The sequence below is a fragment of the Lepus europaeus genome, chromosome 13 (genome assembly GCF_033115175.1).
Source record: "Lepus europaeus isolate LE1 chromosome 13, mLepTim1.pri, whole genome shotgun sequence".
In the NCBI taxonomy this organism is placed as follows: Eukaryota; Metazoa; Chordata; class Mammalia; order Lagomorpha; family Leporidae; genus Lepus; species Lepus europaeus.
In genome coordinates this window covers 49,458,202-49,479,129 of record NC_084839.1, presented here as the reverse complement: position 1 = coordinate 49,479,129, position 20,928 = coordinate 49,458,202, and the positions used below count along the sequence as shown (strand labels likewise).

At 39.3% G+C, this 20,928-nt stretch overlaps 1 pseudogene; it reads right to left on the bottom strand.

Moving 5' to 3' along the window:
- Positions 1-5,607: 5,607 nt before the first annotated feature.
- Positions 5,608-19,571, bottom strand: LOC133772327 (transcription factor IIIA-like; annotated as a pseudogene).
- Positions 19,572-20,928: the final 1,357 nt, after the last annotated feature.

The window sequence follows — 20,928 nt, the reverse complement described above, 5'->3', positions numbered from 1 at the left end:
ACTCTGACCTCAGAATCAGCCCATAAGTTATTCTGGTCTGGCTAAAAAGCCCATGAGGGCATTTCATGCATGGAAAGCCAAGACACTGTGACAAAAAGTGTCCTACAAGAAGGACCTCAGTGGGTGAGACCCCAGTGGAAAGAAGTAATCTTCAAAGAAGGATGTACTTTTCTCTGAAGGGAGGAGAGAACTTCCACTTTACTAATGGCCTTGTCTAAATACTGACAGAATTTGTGGATTCAAAAGGCTTGCATAGCCTTAGCAGCTCATGTCAAAAGCCTTGGGTGATCACTGATGTCATACATAAGAATGTTAATTGTTGAATTAACAACAGCAGTCACTGTGCACTAACTTCCCATGCAGGACCTCTGTCCTCAATGAGTTGTATTATGAAAGTTAATAGTAAAACTTGTTCACAAAGAATTGCTTTGCTTTAGTGTATTCAGTGGAGGATATTCTTATGTCTTGTAAGTAATTTATATATAAATGCTCACAAAAGATGTATCATTCTTTGGTTCTTTAAAGATACTTAGATTTCTTAAAAAAATGGTAATAAAAAAGAAGTGACATTAACTTCAAGATGCAATGACTTTGAATATCCCTTGTCTAGACTGTTGAGGAACATTTTCTTTTATTCTTTTTCTTTTTCTTTCTTATTCTTTACCTAGAACAGAGTCAATATTCTGTGTATAAAGTTAATTTAAAGTAGATATTAGTAAAAAATAAGACTGGGAATAGGAGAACGAGGAGGCAGAAGGATAGGAGCGTGGATGGGAGGGCAGGTACAGTTGGAAGAATTACTGTGTTTCTAAAGTTGTATTTCTGAAACACAAATAAAAATAAAGTTATATAAAGTTAAAAAACATATCATTTTCATTTGTCTTTTATGACACAAGGATTTAGTACTGAATGACTTTTTTGAAGCTTCAATACTAATATAGACATTTATTGCCTTAACATTATGTTAGACCAACTTTTGAGATGCACTCAAGATATAGCTATTTAACCAAATAACTGGTAAAGATTAGCAGCAATTGAGAGACCTTAACTCAGATGTTCAGGTGAAATAATTTTTGTATGTGACTTAAAGCATCTTAATCTTATTCATTCATACATTAATTTAAAAATATTTATTACGTGTCTATTTATGTGCTAGATAAACTTCTAGGAATCATAAATTTACCCCTAAAGCAGAAAAAAAAAAAAAGACTTTCCTTTATGTAATTTACATGCTAGTGGGGATGACGGATAAAATAACCATAGCATACCCTTTATAGTATTTTAGAGAGTGTTATTCTTAGAGATCCAAGGTCTCACTTGGATGACATTTGAGCACACATTTCAGGAGTGGCATCTTTGTATATCTAAGGGAAAACATGAGTCAGCAGAGAAAAGTAACTTCCCAAACTAGCCAAGATAGAAGTATGCCCAGCAATAAGCATGCTGATTGGTCACTAAAGAGTGCACAAAGATGAGTGGCAGATTAGGCTGGAGGTGTGTGCGGTGGGGGACATTGTGAAAGGCCTGATGAGATAAAATTTCTTTCGACATTTTCTCTGAGTGAAATGAGGAGCCACAGGGCATCCTCTGACTGATATCTTACTAGGATTTGCTACATCTCTACAGGGAGCAATGCTAGAGCTAGGAGTCTAATTAAGGGGCTTTTGTGATAGATTTGAGAAAGGGTATTGTTTTGGACCCAGTGGGCAGTAACGGTGGACAGAAGTGATAGACTTCTGTAGACTGCAGATGTATCATGCTTGCTGTTGACGATGATGGGAACCAAAGCCAGTTTGGACATGTTAAAACTGTCATCCAAGTGTCTCTTGGGTAGGTAGTTGGATACATCAATGGGAAAACTAGGGGATAAATGTGGATTATAAACATGGCTGCTGTTGTTGGTGTAAGAGTCGTAATTGTGTGGCTGGTTGGGAAAGCACAGAGAGAACAGAGCTCGGGGCACTTTCTTGGTCTTGAAAGTATAACTTTAGTATTTCATCCTCAAAAGTTACCTTTTCTGTAGTGAATTTGTTGTAAATATCAATTATCAGGTTAAAGAAGTTCTTTACTAGAGAACTAAGCTGTTTTTCCTTTCTTTTTGAATCATAGATTGATGTTCAGATGTTCTTTATTCATTGAGATAGTTACATGTATTTTCTTTACTTAGTTAATTGATTTTTCCCTCTATTACACCAGAATTAAATCACCTCGTATAAACTTCACTTGGTTAGGACATACTGTCCTGTTTTTTTTGTTGTTGTTTGTTTAAATATTTGTTTATTTATTTAGAGTCAGAGTTATACAGAGAGAGGAGAGGCAGAGAGAGAGAGAGCAGTCTTTCATCCGATGGTTCACTCCCCAGATGGCCGCAGCGGCCGGAGCTACACCGATCCGAAGCCAGGAGCCAAGAGCTTCTTCTGGGTCTCCCGCGTGGGTGCAGGGGCCCAAGGACTTGGAGCACCTTCTACTGCTATCCTGGGCCATAGCAGAGAGCTGGACAGGAAGTGGAGCAGCCGGGTCTTGAACCAGTGCCCATATGGGATGATGGCACTCAGGCTAGGGCATTAACCCACTGCACCACAGTGCTGGCCCCATACTGTCCTGTTTTATAATATTAGAGCAGTTTTGCTAAAGTTTGGTTTGGGATTTTGCATCTGTTTATGACTTAAATAGCCTATAACATTCCTTTTTGTATGCTCTTGTTGAATTTTACCATAACTTATCTTTATTTGCTAAGATGTGTAAAAATATCTCCTATTTTTTCTTTCCTCTGGGAGAATTTTGGAAAATATTTTTGTTTTCTGTTTCATTATTTTTCACTTGTACATGATTATTATTCTTCCAGTTTCTTTAAGTATATTTTATTGTTTTTCCCCCCTTTTTAAAAGTGATGCTTGCCTTGTAGACTTTTATCTTTTTTTTTCCAGCCAATCCATGTACTTAAGACAGATTTTCTTTCTGTATACCTTAGAAATATCTACAGATTTTTATTAGCTATCTTTTCATTTTAGAATGTTTCTTATTTTACATGATTTTTATTTCCTTTAAACATTAATTTTGCAAAAAGAATTTCTAGTTATAAATTTGTTATATTTTCAAATCAGTATCTTGTGGTTAAAAAATAAGTTCTTTCAAATTTTAATCCTTTAAAATTTGTGAGATTTGGACTTACCCCTAAGGGTAAAGCTGAAAACTTACCATGGAACTCCAAATCCCACTAAGCTGGGTGGTACTAATGCCATCTTATATGTTAGACTGATCATATTAAGTGTTTAATTGATCATATAGATAGGATTAAGTGTCAAAGGGATCAGATAAATAAGACGAATTATCTGGTAATAACAATAGATAAGATTAGAAAGGAGAGCATAATCCAACATGGGAAGCAGTCCACACAGTTGACTCATAGAATGGCAGATGCCCTAAGCAGCACTCTGACCTCAGAATCAGCCCTTAAGGCATTTGGATATGACCTAAAAGCCCATATGAGCATTTCAGGCATGCAAAGCCAAGACACTGTGGCAAAAAAATGTTCTACGTGACCAATCTCTGTGAGTGAGCTCCCAGTGGAAAGAAGGGGCCATCAAAGAAAGAGGTATCTTTCTCTGAAGGGAGGAGAGAACTTCCACTTTGTTTATGGCCCTGTCTAAATACTGACAGAGTTTGTGGACTCAAAAGGCTTCTATCTTGGCAGCTCATGTCAAAGCCTCAGTGACCACTGACATCAAAAATAAGAGTGTCAATTGTTAAATCAACAATAGGAGTCACTGAGCACTTACACCCCATGTAGAACCTCTGTCCTTAATGTGTTGTACCATGAGAATTAACTGTACAACTTGTTCTCAAACAGTGCTTAATACTGTGTGTGTGTTGGGGGGGAAGTGGGTTCAAATTGTTGAAATCTTTACTTAGTATAGAGTTGGTATTCTGTATATAAAATTAATTAAAAATGAATCTTAATGAAGAATGGGATGAGAGAAGGAATAGGATGTGGGACGGGAATGGAGGTGGGAGGGTGGGTATGGAGGAAAGAACCACTATATTCCTGTGAAAGCTCTACCTGTGAAACTTGTATTCATTAAATAAAAACTTTCTTAAAAAATAATATATATACTATAAACCCATTAACAAAAACCAAACCTATATAAAAATGTACATTGATATATCTATCAGTAAGTACATTGGTACTTATATATTGTTTATATGTAAATGCAAAGAAAAAGATCTAGAAGAATATAAATCAAACACACTATAGTAGTTATCTGTAAACAGTGATTGAAGAGGGAACAAGTGAGGAGGACTTGAAATTTTTTTCTTACACATTTCTGCATTGTTTGAATTTTCAATAAACATTATTTGTAACAAACAAAATTTGTGAGATTATCTTATTGTTTATCAGAGATACTGAAAAGTCTATTCTAAAGATTTCAAAAACATATTCTTTTCATGTATACCTGGAATGTTTACTCTCTACTATGTTGATTCAGGTCTTTTATTTCTGAAAAATTTGAAGGTTATTGATTTAAATATTGATCATTATTTAACATACATGTGTTGGAACATCAACTTTCTTTTATATTTATTGCTTTTGCTCAGATTTTTTGCCTCTATCTTGTATCATTTTTAGTCTGATTTGTTTCATTTTTGTCATTTTTATCTCTCACTGTTAAATTTTGCTGCTCTCCCTTGGGCATTTTGTAATTTATTTTTCATTTTAAATGATTTTTTTTTCTTTTTCTTCAATTTCTTTCAGCTCTTCAGCTCTTTTTTCATACCTTCTTTTTTTTTTATCTGTTTCTGTTTGGGTTTTGGAGAGTATGGGATTTATTTTTTATTTATTCAATTATTGGCAATTTTATATTTACTTCCTGTTTGATAAGTTTTCCTTGTATGTGCACATGTTAATGGGTTAATAATAGGCTTGCATATTTTTTCTCAGATCCTGGAATGCCTCATAAGGTGAACTTACGTTAACTTCTTACAGTAGTATTTCTGAATATATATATATATATATTTATATATATGGCTTATATATATAAAATATATTTATATATATATATAAAGCTGGAGGGGGTGGCACTGTGGCATAGCAGGTAAAGCCATGGCCTTTGGACATATTGGACACTGGTTCGAGCTCCGGCTGCTCCACTTTGGAACCAGCTGTCTGCTATGGCCTGGGAAAGCAGTGGAAGATGGCTCAAGTGCTTGGGCCTCAGAACTTGTGTGGGAGACCCAGAAGAAGCTCCTGGTCCCTGGCTTCGTATCAGCTCAGCTCTAGCCGTTGCAGCCATCTGGGGAGCAAACCAGCAGATGGAAGACCTCTCTCTTCTCTCTCTCTGGCTCTGCCTCTCTCTAACTCTGCCTTTCAAATAAATAAATCTTTTAAAAAAAGCTGGAAATAAAGTTGGTAGGCTTTTTTTGTGGAGCTTGTGAACCCATGTCAGCCATATTTCTTGCAACCAGCATTGCTCATTGAAGGTGAGAGCCTGAAGCTATTCCTGGGTTGTTAAATATTTTTTTTTTCAAGCGATCCACATTAGTGACTTTAATACTGGGGCAGAAATAAGCTCAGTGGTCCATGGTCCTTTAAACAAAGCAGAGTGCCAATCAGGTGAGGGTAAGCAGTGCAACTGTTGTGAGCACCTTGTCTTCAACACAGTCCAGCAACTCTCCGTTTTTAGGCAACTCTTGCTCCTGTTTCCTCTTAGCAGGGATAGAGCCACTGAGACGGGAGGCCAAGCTCCATCTTTCATGCGATCTTTTACTTTGAGCTTTATCTTGTCAGGATCCCGCACAACAGTGTGCCGAGTGAGGTTTTGTTTCATGGTGAACATTTTGCCGCAGCCCGCGCGCTCACACACAAAAGGGCGCTTTTCCTCTTGGAAGGAGAGGATGTGGCTGGGCAGATTCAACACGTTGGTGTAGGTCTGCCCACTGCCTTCCTGCGACACACATCCCTCCGCGGGGTGTGGGTCTTCCTTTGTTGCTTAAGCTAATCTTTGCGCTTAAATGTTTTCTGGCCTACTTTACAGGTTATTTCCTCTGGTTGAGCAGACAAATTAACCATCTTCCCCATCTGTGACACTTTGCGGGCTTCTCTTGTGTGTTTCAAGAGCTCCGACTATGTTTTGGCCACAAAGGGATAAACCTTTTGACATGTGTAACCCTGGTGGACCTTGGCGTGCCGTTTCAGCCTGCTGGGTGAGGTGAAGTGTTTACCACATCCCTCCTGGGCACACCTGGCACTTGGGAGGTTTTTGGCCACCAGAGACACCTACTTGAAGGGTGGCTCCTTGGTGTGCTGGCTATGATGTGTCTTCAGCTGCTGGTGTTTCCTAAAGGTCTTCTGGCAGTCTTCACATGTGCACCATGTAGGAAGCGTCTGTTAGTTACATACTGCTTTTGCTGGTTTTCATGTTTGCATTCCAATGTTTCTTCAATTAGATTTTGTGTTGAATTTTTGATCACAGTCACTCCTGTGCAAACGGCTTTTCTCCAGGATGGATCCGTGCGTGGTGACTCAGGTGGTAGTCTGTGATGAAGGCCTTGCTACAAACCCAATGATCACAAACAAACGGTCTCTCCCCTATGTGCTTGCACAGGTGTGCGTCTAGCTTCCAGGCCATGTTGCAATTGGCATTGCAGTCAGGGAAAGAGCAGATGAACCTCCTACAGCGAGGCGCTGAATTCTCACTGGCAGCCTCCAACGCGACGGTGATGCTCAAGGATGATGGTCAGAGACAACATGGCCTCCGTGACCAAGGCCCTCAGCTCCCAGGCGCCAGGGGCCAAGTACATGGCCACGTGCAAAGGCACGTGCAGCCACCAAAATATTTCTTGATAAAAACACCTTACACCCCATATTTCCTGAACTGTATTCTGTCAATTGGTAAGAAAGGTTGGTCCTTGGTTAAATCTCTTTTTTCCTGTGAATTTTATTTGCAGACAAAATCCAAGATCATTATTGATTATCATTCATGGAGTATTTGTGTTACTTTGAATATTTTCTTTCTTGCTTTTTTTCTTGTTACTGGAACCTTTCAAGTCTGTTAGCTATCTTTTTGTTATTGTGCAGGGTGTTGTTTTTTCCTAGACTCTCAGCAAAAACAGGTGTTTCCTGGTGGATGGTAAGGTTTTTGAGTGCTTATTCATTTTCTTAGTTCAAGTTATCTCTTCATTATGTTCCAGATACTATTACTGTATAATTAAACATTAGCAAATTCATTGATTTCAGATAATGACTTCTCTTTTTTGCTCATGAAGCTTTAATGCAGGCAAGGCTCCATGGTGACAGCTCATTTCTACTCTACTTATATGTCAGCTGACCCACTCATAATTAGGGACTGGAATCAACTAAAGCCTTGCTTACTCACATGATGACTGCAATGAACTGGGATTTCAGATCCTCACCATGTAGGTCTCTTCATGTGGTTTCTCTGAATGGGCTAGTTTAGACTCCTCAGCAAATGGCAACTCTGTTCTAAGAGCAAGCTTTACAAAGCAAGGGGCTCTTAGAAGCCAATTAATGTATGATGTAGCTAGCAAGTCATGCATCCTCATATAAGATTTATTCAGTGAGGCTGTCATAAAAACCCACCCATGATCGAAGAGAAGCAAAATAGGTTACATACCTTGACAAGTTCTAGAGAAGTATGTGGAGCTAGAAATATTGCTATGGTCATTTTGGAAACATACAGGTGAGGGTGATTATCTGGAATGAAGAGAAGAAAGGCCAGTGGCAGAGCTGGACAGGTAGCCAACTGTGCTTCATTGAATGGAAGTCATGGAATTCCACATCTCAATGAGAATGTATGGCAGGGCATCCTGAACATTATTGTAGGAAAGTTGAGGGAGATGGGAGATACTGGAATCAGTTCTACAAGCATTCAGGGTGCTGCAGGTGATCATATTTTGGGCAATACCTTCACTGTGAGAACATCTTTGTGCTGTTGATTCTTTTAAAAAATCAGTAGAGTTGGGCAGAATTACAAAACTGGCTTAAGTTATAGAATAATATTTCTTAAATCTTTGCCTTCCACATACTGGTTAGTGGTCATAATGCTTGTTTTAATATAAAAACAAATCATTGATTTTTTAAAAATTGAAAGAAAAACCAGGCTTGTGGCAGTAAAAATGCCAGTAAAAATATTTATATAATTAAAACACTATTCAGTTAGTGGGATGATATCATTTCAGCTTTTGAGTAATGTGGATAGGCTTATTATCATAGGTACCTGAGGTCAAAGATCACATCTCATACTTATTGTTTTTATTTTTATTCCTTCCATTCTTCTACATCAAAACTCTACCAACTATTATAGATCATTGAAAAGGGCAACTGTCATGTGATAGCACTTTGTAGATAAAATCTGAATCTGAAATTATGGGGAGTTCATTCAACAAAGACATCAGCTTTTGGTCAAATGCTCAGACATTGTAATGAGCACATCACCCCTGGAAGCAGAAAGACTGGATGTTTTTAGAATAGAGGGCAAATGATATTCAGCCTCTGGTTTCTTTTTACTTTTGCAAAATTTAGCATTCTATTGAAATATTTTGTTATACCTTAAAAATATATCCAATAATGCACTATTATCTGCTTAGTCCAGTGGATAAATAAAGTATTAGGGAGGAATAAAATTATCTTAGACTGAGTCTTTTATATCTAAGTTTGGTCCTTTTATCCAAGTCCAGTATATTATCCTTTGTATTTAAAAATGTAATATTTTAAAATACTTAGGTTAGGGCTATTAAATATTATTTAATATATTACTGAGATATACTACTTATTAAGTCACATAGAATATAGTTATTATTTAGTCAATAATGCTATAAAGAAATATATTTTCTCTGATCACTCTCCAAATGTCTATAAGAGCTGGGACTCAATCAGGTCTTCCATATGGGTGGCAGAAACTATCACCTGCTGCCTCTTAGGGTGTGCATTAGTAGGAAATTGGATAGGAAGTGTAGGTGGAACTTAATCTTAGGCAGTTTGATATGAGATGTGGATATCCTATGGGACAGCTTAACAATTTATAAATTTTAACTTACATCCTGAACTTAGTAGTGTGATGAAATCTCATAGTGCCCTACTCTGTCCTCCCTGGGACATGGATCACAACCCTTTACTCAGTGTATACACACTGCATACACAACCTCCTTTAGTCACTTAAAAGCCATCCTGTTTATCAGTCACACTGTCATGGTACTGTAGTGCTTGTGTTTATGTTACCATCATTTTACTTAATGATGGCCCCAAAGTGTGAGATGCTGTCAATTTGGATATGCCAGAAAAATTCTTCCTTTAAGTGAACAGTTGTAATTTTTTTCACATAATTTTATTATAGTGTATTGCTGTGATTTTTTATATTTTGTTATTGCTGTTGTTCATCTCTTTCTGAGCCTAATTTATAAACTAAATTATAAATATATTTATAAACTAAATTTATAAACTAAAATTTATAAACTAAATTTTACCAAAGGTATGGATTTATAGGAAAAGAATGTAGCATATACAAGTTCACAATTATCTAAGTTTTAGGTATCCACTAGGATCTTGGAAAATATCCCCCAGAGATAATGGGGAACTACTCTATTCATATTCATTTGTTCTGAGAGACCACTTATCTGTTAATGGTCTTAGTGGCTTTGAGATGGTAGTTTCCTATTATCTCAAGGCTTACAGGGTATGGTTTGATTTTTTTTTTTTTGCTTGGGAGACATACAGAGCCCCTGCCTGGACCAGGCTCCTACTGTTTTAGGGTGGCAAGTCTCACCTAGATTGACCTATAGTTCATTACATGCTCATTAACATGCTAAATGGCACACCTACCGCAACCCTGACAAGAAATCTATTTGCCACCATTTTTCACTCCTTTTATGGCTGATAAATTTCAGGAAATCTCCATCTACTTTCCTCCAAAACTGTTAACTCTAATGGACCTTCTCTGCTTCTATAGGCACGTGCTAGTTCATAGTGCTCCACCTTCCTACAAGAAAGTCGAAAGGGTGAGATATTTTTATATGCCAACTTAGCATACTTAGGAGCAGGGTAGGATTTAGTTCAACCAATCAGGTACTATCTTTTAGGACATGGAGTTTTCAGTCAGTCATTTTCTCTCATTTATCCAAAGACATTTTTGTACCATACTAGGCACTGAGAATACAACAGTAATCAAAGTCCTTGTTCTCATGAAGTTTTTCATCTAGTAGAAGGCTGCAGATAACAAAAAGTAAGTGAATGTATTACATGTCAGATGATAAATACTATGAAGAAAAATGGAGGTTAGAGTGACTGCTAAAAGTTTTCTAGACAAGGTGGACAGCAAAGAGCTCTCTGATTAGTGATAATTGAGCAGAAACTTAAATGAAAACTAGAGTCTTTCATTTGTCTGGGGAAAGGGTGTTACATCTAATAAACAGTCAAATCACAGAGTCTAATTGGATATGTTTGACTTGTTCCTAAGATAGCTCTGAAGCCAGAATCGATGGAGAGGCAAGGGTAGGCAGTCAGGTCAGAGAGGTAACAGGGACCAGATTATGTAGGGTTTTATGTACGATGATAAGGAATTTATATTTTGTCCTGCTAAGAGAAATTTTGGGGTATGAGGGTCACACAAACTGGTCCATACAAGATACTGTACAGAGGTGTACAGAGGTAAAAGTCCATGGAGATGATCTGAGAGTCTAGGGCTTCATTTACTTAAACAGGTATCCAAGGCATGATGTTAGATGTTAAGATGCATGGCAGTAGCTGAAGCAGCATCAACTTTTCTTATTCCATTGTATTTACTCCCACTCCCATTGGGAACAAAAGGGCCTTAGTGATTTGTGAGTTTGGAGGAAAGAAGTCCGTATGTTCAGCTCAGTCTTATCTTCTCTTTGCTTTTGCCTGTCTACAAAAGGGCTCCTGCCTTAGAGTAATGCTCTTGCCTCTTTCAAAAAAGACTGGTGACTGCCTACCTGTGGCATACATGGAGGGAAGTGGTTTTGCCGGAATCAACATAAAGCAACCCAGCTTTGTTGATAATAACTTTGATAACTTGCTCCTACATTTCTGACTCAAGTGTCATTCTAGACTTGGCTTCTAATGCAGAACCTCAGAGATGTGTTTGTTTTTTTTTCCCATTTTCAAGCCTGTTTGCTCAGCCTTGTGTTGATTCTGTATAAGCACTGAATTGTCTTTCAACTAAATTCACAGTTTGCTTGCTGTAGATAGTCAGTTACGGGTGCTTTAAACCAAACACCATAACCAATATAATCATTTAGTCCTCATTCTAGACAAACTTCATTGATTTGACAGAAAGGTCATTCTGCTTTGCTTGAAAATTGCTAAAATGGTTGCATGTTACTCTTTGACATTTCATTACAAACAATGCACAGGGGAATGAATCACCAGTTCAGGAAAACTCAATTTTCAGATAATTATCATTGTACTTTGTACTCCTATTCTGTCATTGTGACGGTCTATGATAAATCCTCACATTCACCGACTCACTTGGATGAGCTTTACAGGTTCACTTTCTGTAGTCTTTTGGAGTCAGGTATAACTATGTTTATGACATTCTTCAGGGTGGTACTTCTTACCTTGTAGTTTTAAACCTTAATTTTACTCATTCATTCATGACATTAGAGCCATTGTTTCACTTTGGAGGATTGGTGCATAATGATGGACTGTAGTACCATCAAAAGTATAAGTGTAAACAATTGTATAGGAATGTGAATATATTGGTTCAGATAGATGATATGCTGGCCAACATAAGCTAACGAATACTGCCTTCACAGCACTCTAGATGGCATTTATGGACAAGGATTAGTACGAATCTCACAAGAGTTCTTTGGCAAACATAGTTAACCTTATTCTGATTACATGTTGCTGAGTAACAGACTTTTTTTCTTATGGTTTGAGTGTGTCCTCCCAAGTCCATGTGTTGCAAATGAAATCCTTAGGGCAACAGTGTTGGACAATGGGGCCTAATAAGAGGTGGTATCCTAGTGAATGTATTAATGCTGTTATCACCCACAGGAGTGGGTTAGTTGTCATGAGAGTAGATTTTTTTCAAAAAGCAAGTTTGTCCCTCTCTTGTTCTCACCCTCTCATCTTCTCTTGTCTTTACATCTTCTACCAGGGGATGATGCAGCATAAAGGCCCCCGCCAGATGTGAGACTCTTGATCTTGGATTTCCAAGTCTCCATAGTGCTCAGAAGTAAATTTATTTTTGTCTGTATTATCTGATCTGTGTTATTCAGTTTTAGGAACATAAAATGGACTAGGAGACTATCCCAAATCTCTGTGATGAAAGCTTCATGACCAAGCTGTATCTCATCATTCTGTGAATTGTAATTTGAGCAGGACTTTGCCAGTTGGTTTTTCTGCTCCCCTTGGCATTGACAGGTGTTAGTCGTAATCAGTGGTAAAGGTTAGGGTGAAGCAAAAGTTACAAGAGGCTTTCCTCACATTCCTGTTGATGTAGCAGCAATGACTGGAAAGCTGAGATTAGCTGGATTCTAGAGCTTCCTCTCTGCTCATCCGGATAGTCTGAAAGTCTCTTCGTGTGGAATGTAAAACAGGGTATGTGGATTTAGTAACTTAGTCATCCAAAAGCAACTTCCCAGGAGACCCAGGTGTATACCTCAAGGCTTTAAATAAAATATGGAGGTCCCCAAAGTCACTTTTACATTCTACTGATCAAGTAAATCACCATCGTGAGACTGGTTTCATGGGCAGGGAAGATAGACTATTTTTTTTTTCCCCACAGGCAGAGTGGACAGTGAGAGAGAGAGAGAGAGAGAGAGAGAGAGAGAAAGGTCTTCCTTTGCCGTTGGTTCACCCCCAAAATGGCCACCGCGGCCGGCACACTGCGGCCGGCGCACCTCGCAGATCCGATGGCAGGAGCCAGGTGCCTGTCCTGGTCTCCCATGGGGTGCAGGGCCATCCTCCACTGCACTCCCTGGCCACAGCAGAGAGCTGGCCTGGAAGAGGGGCAACCGGGACAGAATCCGGCGCCCTGACCGGGACTAGAACCCAGGGTGCCGGCGCCACAAGGCAGAGGATTAGCCTGTTAAGCCACGGTGCCGGCCGATAGACTATTTCTTGATGAGAGAAATGTCAAATATGTTCTGATTGTCTAAATCCACATTGTGAAATGTATTAAATAAATGTGAACAACATTGCTGCATTATTTTTGTCTTTGAAATAAATAGTATGCAGACTACTTGGGACCACCAGTATGTCCGTGGATGATATTTTGAGAAAATGTTTGTCTAGAAAATGAGGTTGATCCTAAAAACAATTCCTAAAACTTCTGAGTACTTATACAAAATATGAACATATAATATGATCTCTACTCCTTTTAAGGGAGCAATATAATATAATGGTTAGTGTAATCTCTGGAGATAAGCTGCCTGAGGCTCAAAGCCAGGGGCTGATTTATTGGCTATATCATATGCACAACTGTTTTAATGCCTCTTGTTTTTCTTATTTTCTTCCTCTCTACTTGGAGATAGATATATTTTAAGTCACCAGCTTGTTTTGAGAATTAAACAATAAATTGGAAGTGAAGAATTTAACAGAAGGCTCGGTACACAGTATCACTCAATATATGTTAACTACAAATTGTTAATATTGATAAATTTTTCTAGGCCCCTGAGTCTCCTTGGTATTGGGCATTGCTTTAAGAGCAAGAGATATTTAGGGAATGAGTTATTGACAATATGTGAATCTATGCTAGTCAATGATTCTTTTATGCTACTTGTTAGATTTTGTTCTCTTGATTTCTGTAGTGCAAAATCGAAGAACAAGAGAGAATTAGGCTGTAGGGACTCTTGGGTCAATAGAATAGAATGAAGAGGTGGAAACAATGGGTCAATTCATTAAAAAAACAAAAGCCAAATCAAATGAAAAGAAAGCACACTCTTGTTTCAGGCAGATTCTATTGTCCTTTTTCTTCCAATATACATTTGATTATAGACTTTTTTCTATACCGAATTCTTTGAGTATAGCATAGGTAGTAAAAAAAATCACATATTGGGAACTCAAAGCTTTCATTCTACAGTTTGTTGTATCATTAGGACTTAGAAATGGCTCTTTGTGACACCAAGAATACACTGGCTTAAGTAAGATATTCTTTTTTTCCATTTCATGTAGAGTTTGGGGATAGTCAGTTCAGAGCTTATAAAACTCATGACGACAGCCTAGGGTGGTTACTGGCGCCATAAACTAGAGTGTCAATTTGTTGGGTCAACAACAGGAGCCACTGTGCGCTTGCTCCTGATGTGGGATCTCTGTCCTTAATGTACTGTACATTTTGATTTAATGCTATAACTAGTACTCAAACAGTATGTTTCACTTTGTGTTTCTATGTGGGTGCAAACTGTTGAAGTATTTATACTAAATTGATCTTCTGTATATAAATAGAATTGAAAATGAATCTTGATGTGAATGGAAAGGGAGAGGGAGCGGGAGAGGGGAGGGTTGCGGGTGGGAGGGAAATTATGGGAAGGGGAAGCCATTGTAATCCATAAGCTGTATACTGAAAATTTATATTCATTAAATAAAAGTTTAAAAAAAAAAAAACTGCCTATAGACTCTGGTTCCTTCCACCTGTGGCTCAGTTATGTGTTACTTTGACTTCTAAGAATTAGACCCACGATGGTTTCTGGAGCTCAAGAAATTACATTTGCTTCCCTACTCTTAGGAAAGAGCATGCCTAGCACTGTAAGGATACCTTCTGAAAGATTCTAATGACTCTTTGATTTAAAATACTCAAGGTTCTTTCTGACGCCAAATATGTTGTTTAGTATCAGTTCTCCAATCCTCTGCCAACAACTGGGGTCTATCAATTCAGTTTTATTCAATTCTGGTACTGTCTTCCTGTGGTTAGTGTCAGATTCCCCAATTTAAATGGTTTAGTCCCACAAGACATCCTCTACTTTGGATACCTATTTTGCAGGTTGTCCATACTTCTGCCTCACTGACATCAAATTTTGGCTTTCTCACCTCCCACCACCAAGTTTTGATAATTTTCTGTAGCAACTCACAGAACTCAGGAAAACTACTTATGTTTGCCAGGTCATTATAAAGGATACACATGAATATTATTGATAAAGAGGTACAGAGAGCAAGGCCTAGTTCCCCCTTGGAGTTGAGGTTCACAACCTTCTAGAATATGGATATGTTCACTAATAAGAAAGATCCTCAAATTTCATTGTTTAAGAGTTTTTATACAGCTCAATCTTCAGATCATCTATTCTCCCAGGATTCTATGGTACTTAAAGTGCCAACTCTGTAATCAAAGTTTGGGCTTTTTGGTGACAAACCCTATCCTGAGGTTATCTAAGGGCCCCACCCTATGACTTCATTAGCATAAACTTAGATGTAGTGGAAATGAGCTCATTATGACTAAGATAAGATAATCTTATCACTCCAGAAGTTCCAATAGTTTTAGGAGATCTGTGTGAGGCACTGGGGACCAATGCCAAATTTTTTTTAATCATACCACAAGTCCACTGACCAAATTTAGTTACACGGATTTATCTAGTTGTAAGGAGTCTTGGTGATGTTATCAATATGGATTTTATTTGCAAGGGAAGAATGTATCCTGGGGGAAAATTCCCTGTGTCTTCATGAATGGATTTTCCATTCATTAATTAAAGTTTCTGGATTCAGTTTTAATAATTTTTAGTAAAGACCTGGATGTCATTGGAATGATTTCCCAAATGTTGTAACCTCACAGTTGTTAGAGTCCTGAATGTTTGACAAAGTCATCATTGCCAGTCAGTTTAGACTCTTATCTGGGGTATTAGTCTGTGTCTCTGCTTATTCTTATGTCAGTTTGTTATAGGGGTCCTTAGCTCCAGCCATTGGTTTCCTGTCTCATTACACCATGAGGATTGAGGAGCACAAAGAAGGGTGAGCAGGGAATCAAAGTTTATTGAAATGAGGGAAAAGTTCCCACAGTGGCAGGGGTCCCTGAGCAGAGATGCCATTAAGGGGAAGTTTTCTAGGGGTTTATATTCTTTGGACTATGAGGAAGATTTAGGGTTTTGTAAACATGTTGCTTAGTCATGGATGACTTTCTCATTGCTGGGGAGTCAAAATGTGGAGCTGGACAGGTCCAGGAGTAACTGCATCCTGTTGTGTTTTCAGTTTCTCTGTCTTGTTTTTGGGTAGTAAGACATTTTGTTTCAGGTGTGTCTCTTGCATGTCAGGTTTAAGTTTCTTATCTCATGGGTCCTTTGTTTCCCTGTCTTCTTTAGGCCTCAGCTGTATCCTACCTCAATCTCCCCCACCCCCAAGGGGTAACTCTAACTGCCATTGGGGAACAAGGACAATGACTGCCCTAACTGCTTCCTGCTGGTGAGGGGAATTGGCAGAGGAATGCCCCTCAGAGTGATCTGTCTAAGGGACCTCAGTGGAAGGAACTATTTTCCTGTGAGTCAGAGTATCATTTATAGCTGAATGGCCTATATGAGAATAAATGAAACAGGTGAGCTGATTGCTTATTAGAGGCATGAACAGCAGAAGTATGAAGATGACAGCAAGTGGCCCTAAGAGGGGAAGTGATCAGGAAAGTCTAGGCAATATAGGGACCAGAAAATGTTATTTACTTTCATTGTTGAGTTCTTGTATCCAGGTAGCCTATTTATAGATCTCGCTGATGTTAGTTTCAACCTGACCTGAATCGTTGATTTAAGTGCAACAGGTTTTATTAATTACAATAATTATATTAATTACATACATATTATTCTGCTAGTAGATAGTCTAAGGTGAGATGATTGTCCATGGTCACATCTGCCAAAGAGTTAGTAAGTGAGACAACCCAGTGAGGACATCACCAGATTTTTGGAATGTCCACTCTAGAGACTGACTCAGGGCTTGAAGAGTCATCTCATGTAAATCCTCCCCATGAGAAGACAGTGGCAACAGCAGCACTGCTCTGGCTATGATTAGACCAGTAACTCTCCGGGAACAGTGGTGGGAACTGACATTTTTAAAAATGAATACACATCCTGGGATTATTGTCCACAAGATTCAGTCTTCTCTCATCAGAGAATTATCCAACTGAGAGAAAGCAAATACCTCATGGAGCTATAACTAGTTACTCGGGGGTGCCATGTCACTAGACATGTCCATGGGGGGCTAATTCTGGAAATACTTAAGGATAGAATATGGCACCAATTGGGTGATTTGGTGATATTTCAGTCAAACCTAGATGTTTCTCTCCAGAAGGGGAGTTAGGTTCTCTGGAAAGATTAAGAAGATATGAGTTAAAAAAAAAAAAAAGAAGAAGAAAGTTATCCCAGTTACTGATTGGGAGTCTGGAGAAATATCTTTCCAGGGGCTTTCCTGAGATGACTCTCAGCTGTGCTATGGGAAGGAGGGGGAGCGATTGAAAGAACAGAAAAGTCAGCTCCAGTATCCAGGAGGAAATCAACTTCTTTGCTTTGGAGAGTTAGGACCACCCAGGTCTCTCGAGTGTTGATGGTTTGTGTGGGAGGAGCCTGTGGGGGAAGCCTTGGGCCCCTTCAGCCCTGTTGGGTCATCCAAGGAGGAGAACCTGACCCCAGAGGCTTTATTCTCTGGGGGCATTCAGTCCTCCAGTGATCCCCAATGCAAGTAGGACAGTGCTATGGTTCTTTTTTTCTCCTGGAGATGGGGGTGTGAACATTACTTCTGGAAGTCTCACATCTGATTACAACCTTAGCACTTCGAAGACCCCTGGGGACCCTCAGGTCAGGTTGGCTATGAGGCAGCTACCAGACCTGCAACCTGTGACCTTTTTCTTATCCCTTCTCTCATTGTTGGGTCTCCTCCAGGTCCCGATTATAAAAGGCTGAAGTAGTGATCTTTAAGAGATTATCTAATGCATTTTCAGGTCCAGTAGACTGTTTTGAAGCTTTCTTCTAATATCTGAGGCTGACGTGGTAATAAACTTATCCTTTAGGACTGCCTGCCTTTCTACTGAAATGAGAGATAGGAAGGTATATTTGACTAAAGCCTTTCTAAATCTTTCTAAGAAAACTGAGGGATTTTCTTTAGGGCCCTGGTCTGTCATAGATAACATGGAGTAAATTAAGGGCTTGGTCTTGGTTATCCTCAGTCATTCTAAGACACAAGCAATGAAATGCGTTTGCTTCCAGTCATCAATAGGATCATCGGTTTCCATTTAGGGTAAGGCTCCTCCTGAGGAATAGCCTACTTTCCTGTAGGATTCAGCAGCCCTTGGCTTCTCTGGTCAGGGGAGGATGTAAAAGTCATAGAAAGTTCATCCCCAAAAGTTCCTGCTGCTGTAAGAGCGGCCTGTTTTTCAGTCCCTATTAGAGTCTGAATTAGGAGTAACATTACATCTTTCCAGGAGAGTTCATAAACTTGGGTTAAAGTCTGGAAATCCTCTATGTAGTCATCAGAGGCATCTGAAAATCTACCTACGTTTGTCTTTATTTGTCTAAGGTCCTGCAGAGAAAAGGTGACCTGAACACATTTGGGGCCACTGAGCCCTCCAGGGATCTCCTGGAGAAGTAAAATATGTTAGGGGTCTGGTATCCTGCTTGTTAACATTTAGTTCAGGATGGGGTGGGGAGCATGAGGGAGGAGGAGTGGTAGGTAGAGATATTGGTGTAGTCTGTGCAGCAGGCACCACAACAGTTGAAGATGGGGAGGCAGTTAGCATCTTGTGAGTAGCTTGTGATAAAAGTGCCAGATCTACTTTATAGATTTGGGTCAAGGGAACGTGAGAAGGGAGAACAGAAAAGTTTCAGGGCAGAGAGTGACCAGAAATCCTGAGGAGAGAAAGGCGTGGAAATGAGAAGAGCACTGTGAGAACTTGGTCGAGGAGGAATGACAGAGAATAGAATACAGACATCAGTCCTGATAGTCTAATGGGCAGTTGGCATCTGGGTGTGGTCTTGGAACCTTTGGGTAATGCCAGGGTGTTGCACCAGTCCCAAACCTTCAGTTGCTCCCAGCCTTTATTCCAGTCTCATGTGTTCCTTTCCATGAAAGGAACCTGAGGCAGAATAAGCCCAGCATTCCCAGTGCCAGAAGGTGGGGGGACTGGGAGGGCAGAAATGATCAGGCCTGCCCTAGCAGTCCTAACCTTGAGGATTTAAAACCAGAGGCCATGGTAACTGCCTTTAACTACATCCAGAGGCTCAGTGTTTTTAATTGATAGAGGACTGAAGAGGAGAGCAAGGATCTTCAAAAAAGAGAAGCAGGAGCAGTCTGTCTTTACTCTGACAATCCCAGGTGAGCCTCCATAAATGTTTCATGAGTCTAGTTCTAGCCATTCAGGTCTGTGTCTTGTACACCATGAAGAATGAGAGGGCTTGACTAAAGGGCGAGCCAAGAAGCAAAGTTTGTTAACACCAAGGAAAAACTCCCCTTGTGGGAGGGTTCCCTGAGCCGCCTGCGGTTAAGGGAAAGTTCATGTTCTTTGGGCTACGAGGAAGTTTATACAGCGTTCTGTAAGCATGTTTAGCCACCAGTGACCTCACTGCTGAGGTGTTTTCAGTTTCTGTACCTTCCTGGTGAGTTGTGAGGCATTTTGTTCCACCTGTGTCCGGCACATCAGGCTTGAGTTCTGTGTCTCTGCACCCTTTGTTTCCCTGACTGTTTACCTCAGGCCTCAGCTAACTGGCCTCTGAGATCTCTATCAAATTGTGACCCTGTTGCTTTGATTCTCATATAAAAATGGCTTTCCTTTGCTGGACTCATTGGGACATTCTATTTTATGGAAGTATTGATTGATTATTGAACTGAAAACAAAGCCAATTGATATCTTTATGAAAAAAAAAATTGGGACTTTTTGATTTGGTTTTTGAGGCTTAAAATCCTGATCCTGAAGATAGGAACCCTGTGTAGTTCTAAGAGTTATGCCTACTTCCTTAACAGTTTTCTTTTTTGAGTGTGTATTTGTCCAAATACTCAAAATTACATAGAATACAGTATTCTCCTTCTACTTAGTCAAAACTGAATTATGTTCTTGTGGAGAACTGTTTTGTTGAGCTTCCATTACCCATGCCTTGTTTTTGAATTTCATTTCTCTGGCTTTTTGTTTGTTTGTTACTTAGCTGCAGTTCCATCCTTTTTGTTGCAAATGACTTAATTTCATTCTTTTTTATAGGTGAATAATATTCCATTATATATGTATATATATCGTATTTTCTTTATTCATCTGATGATGGATACCTTGGTTGATTTTGTATTTTTTGCTATTATGAACAGTGCTGCTATTAACATGGTGGAACAGGTATCTCTGATACAGTGAATTCATATTTTGGGGGGTATATAGCTAGTAGTAGGATTAGTAGATCATATGGCAGCTCCATTTCTAGTTTTTAGAGAAATATCCATACTGTTTTCCATAGTGGCTGTGCTAATTTACATTCCCACCAATAGTATATAAGAGTTTCTCTTTCTCCACATCCCCACCAGCATTTATTACTCTCTGTTTTTTGGGTAATAGCCATTGTGACAGGGGTGAGGTGATATTTCATGCAGTTTTTTTTTTTTAAAGATTTATTTATTTACTTGAAAGTCAGAGTTACACACAGAGAGAAGGAGAGGAGAGGCCAAAAGAGAGAAAGGTCTTCCATCTGCTAGTTCACTCCCCCAATGGCAGAAATGGTTGGAACTGAGCTGATCGGAAGCCAGGAACCAGGAGCTTCTTCCAGGTCTCCCATGCAGGTGCAGGGGCCCAAGGACTTGGGCCATCTTCTACTGCTTTTCAAGGCCATAGCAGAGAGCTGGATTGGAGTTGGAGCAGCCAGTACTCGAACCGGTGCCTGTATGGGAACCGGCACTGCAGGCGGCGTCTTTACCCACTATGCCACAGCACAGGCCCCTCATGTAGTTTTAATTTACATTTCCCTGATGGGTAGTGATAGTGAACATTTTTTCATATATTTGTTGGCTGTTTGTATTCC